Source organism: Sapajus apella, unplaced genomic scaffold (assembly GCF_009761245.1).
Source record: "Sapajus apella isolate SASKATOON/1434 unplaced genomic scaffold, GSC_monkey_1.0 scaffold362, whole genome shotgun sequence".
NCBI lineage: Eukaryota > Metazoa > Chordata > Mammalia > Primates > Cebidae > Sapajus > Sapajus apella.
The window spans coordinates 20265-33800 of NW_022437302.1; the positions used below are offsets into that span (position 1 = coordinate 20265).

At 38.7% G+C, this 13536-nt stretch overlaps 2 pseudogenes; one reads left to right on the forward strand and one right to left on the reverse strand.

Moving 5' to 3' along the window:
- Positions 1-2636: 2636 nt before the first annotated feature.
- Positions 2637-3987, forward strand: LOC116545755 (annotated as a pseudogene).
- A 6635-nt stretch (positions 3988-10622) lies between these two features.
- On the reverse strand, positions 10623-10726 carry LOC116545757 (annotated as a pseudogene).
- Positions 10727-13536: the final 2810 nt, after the last annotated feature.

A 13536-nucleotide genomic window follows, 5' to 3' on the forward strand; every position in this document is an offset into this window, starting at 1 on the left:
AATAAAATAGGCCATAATAACCATCAATCATTACACAGGAATCTCTGAAAGACCTAACTGCCAAATACTACTGCATTTTCAATGTTATTATCAAAATATGATACTGATAATAATTCAAATTGGTAGGGAAAACATGAAATGTTTAATAAATTGTATAGCACTACTTGGGAAAAAAATAGTTAAACTCTCATTTCATGCCCAAAGCACAAAAAATTCTAGATGCTTTTAAAACCTTCATTTAAAAATAAAAGCTCAGGCCAGACGCAGTGGCTCACACCTGTAATCCCACTACTTTGAGAGGCCAACTTGGTCAGATCACTTGAACTGAAGAGTTCAAGACGAACCTGAGCAACATAGTGAAATCCTGTCTCTACAAAAAATACAAAAAATTAGCCAGGCCTGGTGGCACACATTTATGGTCCCAGCTACTTGGGAGGCTGAGGTAGGAAGATTACTTGAGTCTGGGAAGCAGGGGTTGCAGCGAGCCGAGATCATGCCATTCTACTTCCAGCCTGTGAGACACCGTGAGACCCTGCCTCAAAAAAAAAAAAATTTTATTAAAAAAAAAAAGAGCTCAGCAGCATTAGAGAAAACACTGGAAACATTTTTATAATGTTGGAGTGGGAGATATCTTCTTAAATTTCAAATTCAAAAGCCATAAGGAAAAACATTAATAGATCACAATATGTAAAAATTTTCAACTTCTGTACAGAAAAAGATAACACAAAGAAATTTAGTAGACAGGCAAAGACTGAAAGAAAAATAATTGCAGCATATTAAAAAAAAGAATTTGATATCCACCACATATAAAGAGTTCCTACAAATAAAACACCAACCAAATAATAGAAATATATACATTCACAATATTATGCAACCATCACCAATATCTAATTCCAGAACATTAATCACTCCAGAGGTACCTTATACACATTAAGCAGTCACTCCCATTCCTCCCCATCACCAGCTGCTGGCAACCATTAATCTACATTTCAAATAAATCTACAATCTCCATAATTCTATGTATTTACCTATTCTGAACATTTCATGTAAATGGAATCATACAATATATGACCTTTTGTTTCTGGCTACTTTCGCTTAGCATAATGTTTTTAGGTTTCATCCACATTGTATCATGTATCTTTATGTCATTCTTTTTACAGCTGAATAATTGAAATTTGGGTTGCTTTCACTTTTTGGATGCTATGAGTAACGCTATTTGTGTACAAGTTTTTGTGTGAATGTATATTACCAGTTCTCTCAGGTATGTATCTAGGAGTGAAATTGCTATATGGTAATTCTATGTTTAATTTATTGAGAAATTAATAAACTTTTCAACAACAGCTGTACCATTTTACATTCCCACCAACAATGTGTGAGGGTTCTCATTTCTCCAAATCTTTGACAAAATTTATTTTCACTTTTTAAAAAATTACAGCCATGCTAGAGAATTAGTATCTCATTATGGTTTTTATTCATATTCTCCTATTGACTAACGATGTTAAACATCTGTTCATACACTTATTGTCCATTTTTATATACTCTTTGGAAAAAATGCCTCTTTTTTTGTTCATTTTGATTGGGTTGTTTTTTGTTGTTGAGTTGTAATTTTATATGTATTTGAGATTCTAGAATGTTAACAGATTTCCAAATATTTTCCGTCATTCTATGGGCTATCTTTTCACTTTCTTGATGGGTCTATTAAAGCATAAAGTTTTAAATTTTGATGAAGTCCAATTTATCTTTTTTCCCCCTTTGTTCCTTGTGCTTTTGGTTTCATACTTAAGAAACCATTGCCAACTAGGTATGGTAGCTTCATGCCTGTAATCCCAGTATTTTGGGAGGCCAAAGCAGGAGGCTCACTGGAGACCAGGAGTTTAAGACCAACCTGGGCAACATAGTAAGACCCTGTCTCTACAAAAAAAAATGTAATAGCCAGGTGTGGTGGCACCCACCTGTAGCCCTAGCTGCTCAAGAGGCTGAGGCAGGAGGATTGCTTGAGCCCAGGAATTCAAAGCTGGAGTGAGCTATGATCATGCCACTGAGCTCCAGCGTGGGTGGCAGAGAAAGACCCTGTCTCCTAAACAAATAAACAAAAAAGACAACAAGTGTTGTTGTGGATTGGGAGTAATCAAAAGAACCTTTGTATACTATTGGTGGGAATGCAAAATGATGCAGATGCTATGGAAAACAGTAGAAGTTTCCTCATAAAACTAAAAATAGAGCTACCATATGCTCCAGCAATCCCACTTATGTGTATTTATCTAACAGAATTGAAATCAGAATCTCAAAAAGATATTAGCGCTCCTGTGTTCATTGCAGCACTATTCACAATAGCCAAGATGTGGAAACAACCTAAATGACCATCAACAGACAAATAAAGAAAATGTGATATATACTTACAGTAGAATACTATTCAGCCTTTAAAAAAGAAATTCTACAATATGTGACAACATGATTAGACCTTGAGGACATTATACTGCATAAAATAAGCCAATCACTAAAGGACAAATAAATAAAGCATGATCCCATTATATGATGTATGTAAAATAGTCAAATTCACAGAATCAATGAGTGAAATGGCTCATTGAACATGGTGGCAGCCTTTGAGATACGTGTGTATTCCTTGCAAGCCACGCCAAACCTACACACAAGTAACTATGTCTAAGGGACCTGCAGTTCATATTGATCTTGGCACCACCTACTCTTGTATGGATGTTGTTTAGCACAGAAAATTGGAGATAATTGCCAATGATCAGGGAAATCAAACCACCCCAAGCTATGTTGCCTTTACTGATACCAAATGACTAATTGGTGATACCACAAAAATCCAAGTTGCAATGAACCCCATCAACAAGATTTTTTATGCTAGACATCTCATTGGAAGCAGATTTGATGATGCTGTTGTCCAGTCTGATATGAAGCATTGGTCCTTCTTGCTGGTGAATGATGCAGGTAGTCCCAAAGTCCAAGTAGAACACAAGTAATAGACAAAAAGTTTCCATCCAGAGCAGGTGTCATTTATGGTCTCACAACAACAAAAGAAATTGCAGAAGCCTACCTTGAGAAGACTGTTACCAATGCTGTGGTCACAATGCCAACTTATTTTAATGATTCTCAACATCTGACTACCAAGAATATTGAAACCATTGCTAGTCTCAATGTACTTAGAATTATCAAGTCCAGGTGTGGTGGCTCACACCTGTAATCCCAGCACTCTGGGATGCTGAGGCAGGCAGATCACCTAAGGTCAGGAGTTTGAGACCAGTCTGGCCAACATGGCGAAACTTCATCTCTACTAAAAATACAAAAATTAGCCAGGCATAGTTGTATGCACCTGTAATCTCAGCTACTCGAGAGGCTGAGACACCAGAATCACTTGAATCTGGGAGGTGGAGGTTGCAGTGAGCCAAGATTGTGCCACTGCACTCCAGCCTGGGCAACAGAGCAAGACTCCATCTCAAAAAAAAAAAAAAAAAAGAATTGTCAATGAGCCAACTGTTGCTGCTATTGTTTATGGCTTAGACAAAAAGGTTGAAACAGAAAGAAATGTGCTCATCTTTGACCTAAGAGGTGGCACTTTTGATCTGTCAATCCTCACTATTGAGGATATAATCTTTGAGGTCAAATATACAGCTGGAGACACCCACTTAGGTGGAGTTAGATGGAGAAGACTTCAACAAGCAAATCGTCCACCATTTTATTACTGAGTCCAAGCACAAGCATAAGAAGGACAATGATGAGGATAAACAGAAGACTCTTGACAAGTGTAATGAAATTAGCAACTGGCTCAATAAGAATGGTACTACAGAGAAGGAAGAATTTAAACATCAGCAGAAAGAGCTGGAGGAAGTCTGCAACCCCATCGTTACCAAGCTGTATCAGAGTACAGGAGACATGTTTGAAGGAACGTCTGGGGGCTTCCCTGATGGCAGAACTCCTCCCTCTAGTGTTGCTTCCTCAGTGCCTGCCATTGAAGAGGTTGATTAACCTAGCCTAAGTATAGATAATAACACTGTTCCAAAGCTTTAACTAAAAGCAGTTAAAACTTTGAAGGACCCAAATTGACAGCAAATTCTATGGCAGTTTTAAAGTTCAGCTGCTATAGTAAATTACTGGATAATCTCAATACTTGAATATGGGACATGTGCACAGAGGAAGAAAATAGCATTGAACTTTATAAGCACTGTATTGTAAGTGGAAAATGCAATGTCTTGAATACAACTGTATTAAAAATTGGCACCAAAAAAAGAGTGAAATGGTGGTTGCCAGGGGCAGGGGGAAGGTAGATGTAGGGAGTTACTAATCAATGGGCTTAAAGTTTCAGCTAAACAAAATGAATAATAAACTCTAGAGATCTGCTGTAGAACATTGTGCCCATAGTCAACAATAATGTATTGTACATTTTAAAAATGTATCAAGCAGGTAGATCATGTTGTGTTCTTACTACAATAAAAAGAAAATTTAGCTTAAAAAAAACCTTGTATAGCTCCATCCCACTCTGAAACTGTTATCACAAATTACATCTTTATGCAATATGTACTCACCAACATAGATTATAATTTATACTTTAAGCATTTGTCTTTTAAATCATATAGGAAAAAAGAGGAGTTATAAACAAAAGACACATTAATGCTGACTTTTATTTTTGCCCATATCGTTATATTTAATGGTGTTTTGGTTTGTTTTTCATGCAGTTGCTGAGTTACTATGTATGGCAATTAAATTTCAGCCTGAAGGATCCCCTTTAGCATTTCTTGTAGGGAAGGTCTAACAGCAGTGAACTCTTTCAGTTTTTGTTTAACTGGGAATGTCTTAGTTTCTCCCTTTTTGAAAGGTTGTTTTGCTGAATATAGAATTGATTGGCAGGGTTTTCTTCTTTCTACACTTTAAATACATCATCCCACTGTCTTATGACCTCCATTGTTTCTAATGAGAGATTAGCTGTTAATATTTATTGAGGATCTTTTGTGTATAATGAGTTGTTTCTCTTTGTGCTTTCATTATTCTCTTTGGCTTTATGTAATTTGATTATGATAAGTGTTGGTGTGCATGTCTTTGAGTTTAATCGTTCTTGGAGTTCATTGAGCTATATAGAGGCAAAAAGTAATGTCTTTCATCAAGTTTTCAAAGTTTTTGGCCATTATATCTTCAAAAATTCTTTCTTTGCCTGTCTCTTATTCTCTCCTGGAGTTTACATTATGCTTATGTCGATATTCTTGATAGTATCCCACAGGTCCCTTAGTTCAATTCATTTTTCTTCACTTTTTTTTTCTTTCTGGTCCTTGGACTGGATCATTCCAATTGACACATCTTGAAGTTTGCTGTTTCATTGTCCTGCCTGCTCAATTCTGCTGCTGAACCCCTCTTATGAATTTTTTTGTTTCAGTTATTGCATTTTTCAACTTCAGGATTTCTATTCAATTTCTTTTTTATAATTTTCATTGGATATTCTCCATTTGGTGAGACATCATTCTCCTGATCTCTTCTAGTTCTTCACTCATGGTTTCCATAGATCTCTAAACATATTTAAAATAGTTAATTAAAAGGCTTTGTTGAGTAAGTCTATGTATGGGCCTCCATGTGAACAATTTCTATTGATTTATTTTTTCCGCATACAGGCACACTTCCTTGTTTCTTTGCATGCCTCCTTTTTTTTTTTTTTTTTTTGAAAAGTGGACATTTTGAATATTAGAATGTGGCAACTCTAAAAATCAAATCCACCCCCCCTCCACATGGTTTGTTGTTTGTTTAATGGCTTTTCTAAACTAATTCTGTAAATTCTGTATTCTTTGTCATGTGTGGCCACTGGATTCCTTCTTCTATATAATTAGTGCTCAGCCAGTGATTCAACAAAGAATTCCTGACATGCCTGAAACAAACAAACAAAACACACACACACACACACACACACACACACAATATTTCAGTCTTTGCTGAGAAGTTCCGTTTATGTTGGGGTACATCTTCAACACTCAGTCAGGCAGTTTAAAACTCTGCCTGAGCCTATACTACCTTCTTGCACAGAGCCTGGAGGTAAATCAGAGGTGAGAGTTTATGGCCTTCTCAGTTCTTTCCTAAGCATATGCAAAGCCCTGGACATATGTATGGCCATTCAGATTTCCAAGAATATGTAGATGTTTTCAAAGCCCTTATTCCCTAAAGCATCTCACTTTCCAGCCTCTCCTCCCAAGCTTTTTGGTTTTCTATTGTTTGCCTCAAGTGTTATTCCTCCCCATGTGGGAACACCTAAAACATTTGCCCTTAAATATTTTTGGCAAACACTCCCAGAGTAGACATCTCAACCCTGGGAGATTTCCAAGTTAGATAAAATAAAGGCAAGTCCTTTGAGTCTATACTCAAGGGAGTCACCAGTCAGGTCAAAACAATCCACCAGGATTCTTTGAGTATAATCCCTGTTCTACTTTCTCCAGTGCTGGGTATTCATTCCAAGAGTGAGGGCTATTGTCTTCAAAACCACTGCCAACCCTGGCCACAAAGTTCTCTTACTGAGATCCAAATATATTTTCTTGATTAAGAATTCCTCTGGTTACTGTAAGGTTTTTATTAGTTTCCAGAATTCTGAAAAAGTTGATTCTGACAGTTTTTGCCAGTTTATTCATTGCTTTTATGAAGCAATTAACTTTTGAAGTTCCTTAATCTGATACGTTTGTTGTTTGTTTGAGACAGAGTCTCGCTCTGTCACCCAAGCTGGAATGCAGTAGAGCAATCTTGGCTCACCTTCTGGGTTCAAGCAATTCTCGTGCCTCAGCCTCCCAAGTAGCTGGGATTACAGGTGCACACTACCATGCCCGGTTAATTTTTGTAGTTTTTTTAAGTAGAGACGGGGTTTCACCATACTGGTCAGGCTAGTCTCGAACTCCTGACCTCAAATGATCTGCCCGCCTCGGCCTCCCAAAGTGCCAGGATTACAGGCATGAGCCACTGCACCCAACCTCCTTATTCTGACATTGTACTAGTCCAATCTTTTGGCTTCCCTGAGCCATACTGGAAGAAAAAGAATTGTCTTGGGCCATACACAAAATACACTAACACTAATGATAGCTGATGAGCTAAAAAAAAAATCACAAAATAACTCACAATGTTTTAAGAAAGTTTATGAATTTCTGTTGGGCCACATTCAAAGACATTCTGGGCTGCATGCAGCTTGCAGGCCATGGGTTGGACAAGCTTGTACTAGGTAATTTCTTATGATGAAAAAAGATGACCAATTGTCACAAATAGCTGTTTAACCTACTAGTTATTGATGGAGATGCTGATTAAAAGATTATTCTTGGTCCATCAGATTAGCAAAAATTGAAAAGATTGAGAATATCTAATATCGACAATATGTGAGGAAATAAAAAGTCACATGCTGCTGGTGGTAGATAAAATAAGAACTTTCAGTATGCAATTGGCAGAGTCTCTTAAACTTTTCAGTGTTCATTCCTTTTGACTTTTTCTCAAGGAATTCAACTTATGAACACCCATATGCACAATATGTATTTACAAAGATGTTCTTTGCAGGACTGTAATAATGAAAAACCTAAAGACAAACAGATGCTCAATAGGGAGGTGTTAAGTAAATTACGGCACCACAGAACCCTGCAATGTACATCCTGTAGTAACGTTCCAACTTACGTAATTCACAATTGGCTTCTTCCTCCACTCAAGTCTCAGATGAGGAGGACTAATCTTCTTATCTTATAGTGTTGGGAACTGAAGGAGTTTGGGGCTTGGAGGGAAGGGCAAAATCAGACAAGAACACTGCAGGTAGCCACATACAGGGAAGTGGGGAAATTGGGGATGAATCCCCTTCTCCAGTATTCTTCTGGCTCAGTCTCCTCAGATTCAGCCCATGAAATCAAGTCAGAAGTCAAGATATATAGTATGATCCCATTTACCCGAGTGTGTACTATATTCACATATATGTATTTATGTATATATGTAAATGCATTTTAAGAGACCTGAAAGAAATACACAAACTAATAACGATAGTAACCTCTAAAAAGAGAAATGGGAATGGGGAAGGAATGACGGAATCTCACATTTTAACTCTGTGTTATCAAACCTTTGAAACAGGAATGAATCCATCTAATTCAAAAAAATCATCTAATTAAAAAAATTATTTAAGAAAAGGAGTTTTGTTTGTTTGCTTGCTTGTTTTCTAGATAGGGCCTCCCTCTGTTGCCCAGACTGGAGTGCAGTGGTGCGATTACAGCTCACTGTAACCTTGACTTTCTGTGCTCAAGCAATCCTCCTACCTCAGCCTCCCAAGCTGCTGGGACTGCAGGCATACCACCATACCTGGCTGTTTTTTATTTTTATTTTCTGTAGATACAGGGGTCTCCCTATGTTGCCCAGGCTGGTCTCAAGCTCTTGGCTTCAAGTGATCCTCCTGCCTTGGCTTCTTAAACTGCTGGGATTACAGGTGTGAGCCACAACACTGGACCAAGAAAGGGTTTTAAACCACATTAATACAACTGGGATAAGGGAATAGATGGTAGTCCCATTACCCAAGCAACAACAACAGGCATAGTTAGAGAATGCCGGAGCCCAGAGTGAATGTACGGATCACAACTTTAAGAGATAAGACTTGCCCAAGTTGATGTGGTGAGTTAGTGACACAGTCCACAACCTAGGTTTCCTTAAGGCCAAAAGAAAACATGATTCCAAAACTAGAGGGAAAACTTGAAATGACAATGGGAATCAATGAACCACTAAATCTGAAAAATCTGCAAGAGGTCAATTGCAGCTGATCCAGTCCTCTATCTCAGTGAAAAGTGAAGAAGAGAAGGTGAGAGTCTTGTTATGAAACCGTGGAATGTATGGAGTTGGAGGCATTCAGGTAGAGGCTATGGTAGCTTTTGTCTTCTCTGAGACCTCCAGTGCTGGTATGTGTCACTTACAGTTCCCCAAAAAGCTATTTGACAATTAGAAAGGGAAATTAAGCATTTTATCAGTATCTGTGGAGTCATTGACTTAAAAAGAGCCCCATGCCACAAATAGCACTTAGAAGCAGTAGCAGCAGCAATAAACTCTTCTCTCTCTCTCTGAAGTATACTCATTACTAATTCTTTTACTTGGAGAAGCTAGGAAAAGGGTAGCAGAATCCAACTCTGGCTCATTTGAGGAAAAAGGGAACTTATTGGAATGGTATGATTGGTGATGCACTGGTAGATGTTTAGCAACCAGCTCTTCAGAACAACAGCAAAAAAATCTGATTTATAATGTTTGCTGATTTCCATCATATAAATATTCCCACCATGGCCAACTGTAAGCTCCCAGTGCAACATCATCTAGCTCACAAAATTCCTGAAAAGTTAGTGGTAGGTCCTCAGCATCTAGTAGGGAGAAGCCCACAGGATGGAAGGGAGGCAGAAGAAGATCAACTAGCCAGTACCAGAGGGTCTAAAAAGCAAGAACTACTCAACAGTATTGTCAGGTCACTGCCACATTAGCTTCTCTGCACAGATCTCTGTACTGTCCCTACCACCTCCCATAGATTTTTATGCCCTTTTAGAGGAAAGTCACCCATTCATCTCATTATCCACAAACAGTGTGACCTAAAAGTAGTGGCTCATGCATGCAGTTGCATTTCAAATAGGCTCCAGTTTATATTTGCAAGTCCAACTTACAGGGTCCTAAACCAAAGAAAACAAGTTTATAACAAGAGATTGGGACAAAAACATGTAAGTCTTCTTTATTTCTTTTTTGTGTGTGTGTGTGGGTTTTTTGTTGTTGTTGTTGTTGTTTAGAAACATTTTAACGTAGAAAATTCACACACACACACAGAGAGAGGGAGAGAGAGAGAGAGAGTAAGAAAGAATAGTAAAATGAACCCTCGTTCTCAACAATTATCAACTTGTGGCCAATCTTATTCCATCTATATTTCCACTCTTTTTTAGTTAAGGAAGAAAATCATCATGAGAAAGATCAGAAGAGTGGTTAGGACTGTTATATGGAATTGAAATAACCTGGTGATATGGTTTGGCTGTGTCCCCACCCAAATTTCATGTTGAATTGTAGCTCCCATAATTCCCACATACTGTGGGAAGGACCTGGTGGGGGATAATTGAATCATGGGGTGGTTTCCCCCATACTGTTCTCATGGTAGTGAATAAGTCTCACGAGATCTGAAGGTTTTATAAGGGGAAAGTCCTTTCGATTGGTTCTCATTCCCTCTTCCTGCCACCATGTAAGAAATGTCTTTCACCTTCTGCCATGATTGTGAGGCCTCCCCCAGCCATGTGGAACTGTGAGTCCATTAAACCTCTTTTTCTTTATAAATGACCCAGTGTCAAGTATGCCTTTATCAGCAGCATGAGAACAGACTAATACACCTTGTAAAATAATAATGGCTACAATTTTGAGAGCAACTACAGGTTATGTGCTTTACATAAAGTATCTTATCAGAACTTCACAACAGCTCTGCTAGGCTGGCGTTATTATCTCAGTTTTCAGATGGGGAAATTGAGGCTGGAAAAATTTAACACTTGCCCAAGTCAAAAAGCATTGACAGAGTCAGGCTTAAACTTAGAACATAAACTATGTTGTACCCAAAATGTTAACAGTCATTGCCTCAGGAGAGTGGAATTATGGTTTTTTTTTCATTTGCTTTTCATAATATTCCTTCTTCAATGTATCAAAACTCATATTGAACAATGAGTTCTGATTTGCAAAAGATGATTTATTTTTTGCACCTGTCAATAAGTCTTTCTCCACAGCTTATATGGGTTTTTATTATCTTTTTTTGTTGATTTTTTAAAATTTCTCTATAATTGCCATTGCTGGACAGCATATCCATCCAAATATGCTGGTGTGGTCTACGATGTTCCCCCCAGGCCCAAGTGGTTTGCTGCTGGTACACCGCCCTCACCCCCACGCCAAAACAGCTTCAAGAAAACCCCGTGAAACAAATGTCTAGGCTTTTTTGTGGGGTTAGTGAGGCTCTGGGTAGAAGTGAGCCCAGCAGTCATCATGAAGCTATCGCTGCCATGTTCCTAAATGTGGTCTGGATTCACTAGACTGCATTCAGATATGCATATCATCCGAGCCAAAGGAGTGATCAGGCCTCTTTACTGCACGTCTTTATTTGCTATTGCACCCAGTGCCAATCTGACTGCATCTAGTAGACTCATGAGGATGGTGATTAGTGCAGAAACCATGATAATGGGTCAATTTCTAAACACCTACTCTGGGTAGCAAAATGGCTGCTGTTTTGCTTCTGCCTTTCAAATCTCACACAAGAATCTCTCTTGTGGCCCCCATTAACAGGAAACATAAAAGGAAGACAATTCCAGGAAATGCAGCTCAGCCTACCGAAGGTAACTCCACAGGGAAGACAGAAGTAGAGGCTGGAACCCAACAAGAGCCTCATGGGTGGAACTAGGCCTAATAGAAAGAAGCTGCTGGAATACCTTTCAAACAACTTGAGTTAATAATCATATGGATCGCCTCATAAGCAGGAAGCTCTTCATCACTGGAAGTGTTCAAGCAGAAGTTTACGGACAAACTATGGAAGGTCTTATACCAGCTAGGAACCACACTTCGCTTTTAGAAAGCTACTTTGGTAACACCAGGTAATGTGATGAGAGCTTGAACTAGAGCAGTAATGGTAGAGGTGGTAAGTGGAGAATGGATCTGGAAGACACTGTGGAAGTAGACTTAAAAGGACTTGGCAACTGATTTGAGGGAGGACCATGTATTAACTTCCTATGACTGCTATAATAAATTATCATCAACTTACTGGGTTTAAACAATAGAAAGATCTTTAAATTTCTATCTCTAAAAATAGAAATTTATTATCTTACAGCTCTAGAGGCCAGAAGTTCAAAATGAGTCTTCTGGGGCTAAAATCAAGACGTCAGCAGGGCCAGTTCTGGAGGCTCCAGGGGAAAATTTATTCCTTGCCTCTTTCAGCTTTGGTAGCTACCAGCATTCCTTGGCCATCACTACAGTGTCTGCCTCCATAGTCACATTGCCTTCTCCTCTTCCGTGTCAAATGCGCTTACCTCTCCCTAATAAAGATGCTTGTCCTTATGGGACGCTTGTCCACAGGCCCATCCAGAATAATGTTTCCATCTCAAGAGTCTTAATCACATCTGCAAAGTTCTTTTTTCCATATAAGGTAACAGTCACAGGTTCCAGAGATTAGGATGTAGGTATCTTTTGGAAAGCCATTTCAGCCTTGTACAGACAGCAAAACTAAAGAAAGCAGTTAAGACTCTAGGGTCTCAAATATCAGTGGCTCAGACCATGATAGAATCATTAACTAAAGTAAGACTATCAACAAGAAGAAAAAACAGTTTAATGAGAACAGTTTAGTTTGGGATATGCTACAAATGATACGAGGGGTTGATGAGACATCCATACGGAGATGGCCAAAAGAAACTTGGAACATTACAGTTTGAAGCTTTGGAAAAGTATCCAGGTTGAAGATAAAGATTTGAGAGCATCTGCAGAGATATTATAGAGGAAGAGTATAAACTCTTGAATAGCAGGGATTAGATTTGCCTATAGTTCTATTCTGGGTACCTAGTATAGCACCTGGCACATAGTAAGTGCTCAACAAATATTTGTTGAATGAATGAGTGAAGGTAAGATCCCAGAGGAAGACAGAGGGGAAGGCCAGGAATTATGAATGGAGAAATCTTTCTTCCTCGAAACAAGAGGTAATCGAAGACAGAAGAGGTGGCTATGCAAAATAATTTAGAAATGGTCAGGATATATCTCAAGATCTCACTTGGGCCAATATTGTTATCATCAAAGTGGAAGATGAAGACATCAGTGAGAAATGTTACTGAGAATGGATTGAGGTTTGAGGAAAGTAAACCATAAAATGTCAGTACGTACTAAAAAGGACCTTGAAGAATATCTATAGAGCCCTCATCTTACAGATAGGGAAACTGAGGCTTAGAGAAAAGAAAATAATTGCTCAGGTCCCCAAGCCAAATAGAGTTTTGTTTATGTGTGCAAATATTTATTGTCTGCTGGCTTTATGCCAGGCAAACCCTGGGCTAGATGTTAGGGACATAGTGAAAAATCAGGTAGACATAGACCCTGCCCTCATGGACTTTTTAGTGTAGTGTGAAAGACACTAGAAATAAGCAGAGTGGTAAGTGCTATGAAGGGAAAAGCTTAAAGTGCTTAGGGGAGCCTAGAGGAGGAAAAGTAAGAGTTAACAAGGAATAAATAGCAAGATTGGTCAGCTGAAATGCCAGCACAGCTGCGGGTAGACAAGGACTTGGCTGTTAACCCAGGCAGCAGTTTCATGACCTAAATGATATTTTTAATTCCAGGGAGAAGAAAAGAAGGCAACTCCCAGGGCCCGACCCTGTTTCCAACATTCCTTTGTACTTGGCTCTTTTCTTCGTGTTCCTCAGGCAGACCAGAGGCATAGGAGGAGGAGCAGCTAAGCAAGCTGAGTGATTCACTACAAAATTGAACAGACAAATATGCGAAAACCTCGGAAGTTTTGTTCACTTTTCCAAGGGCACCCAGGATTAAAGACGCTGCCAGAGCAGGAATTAGCAGAGC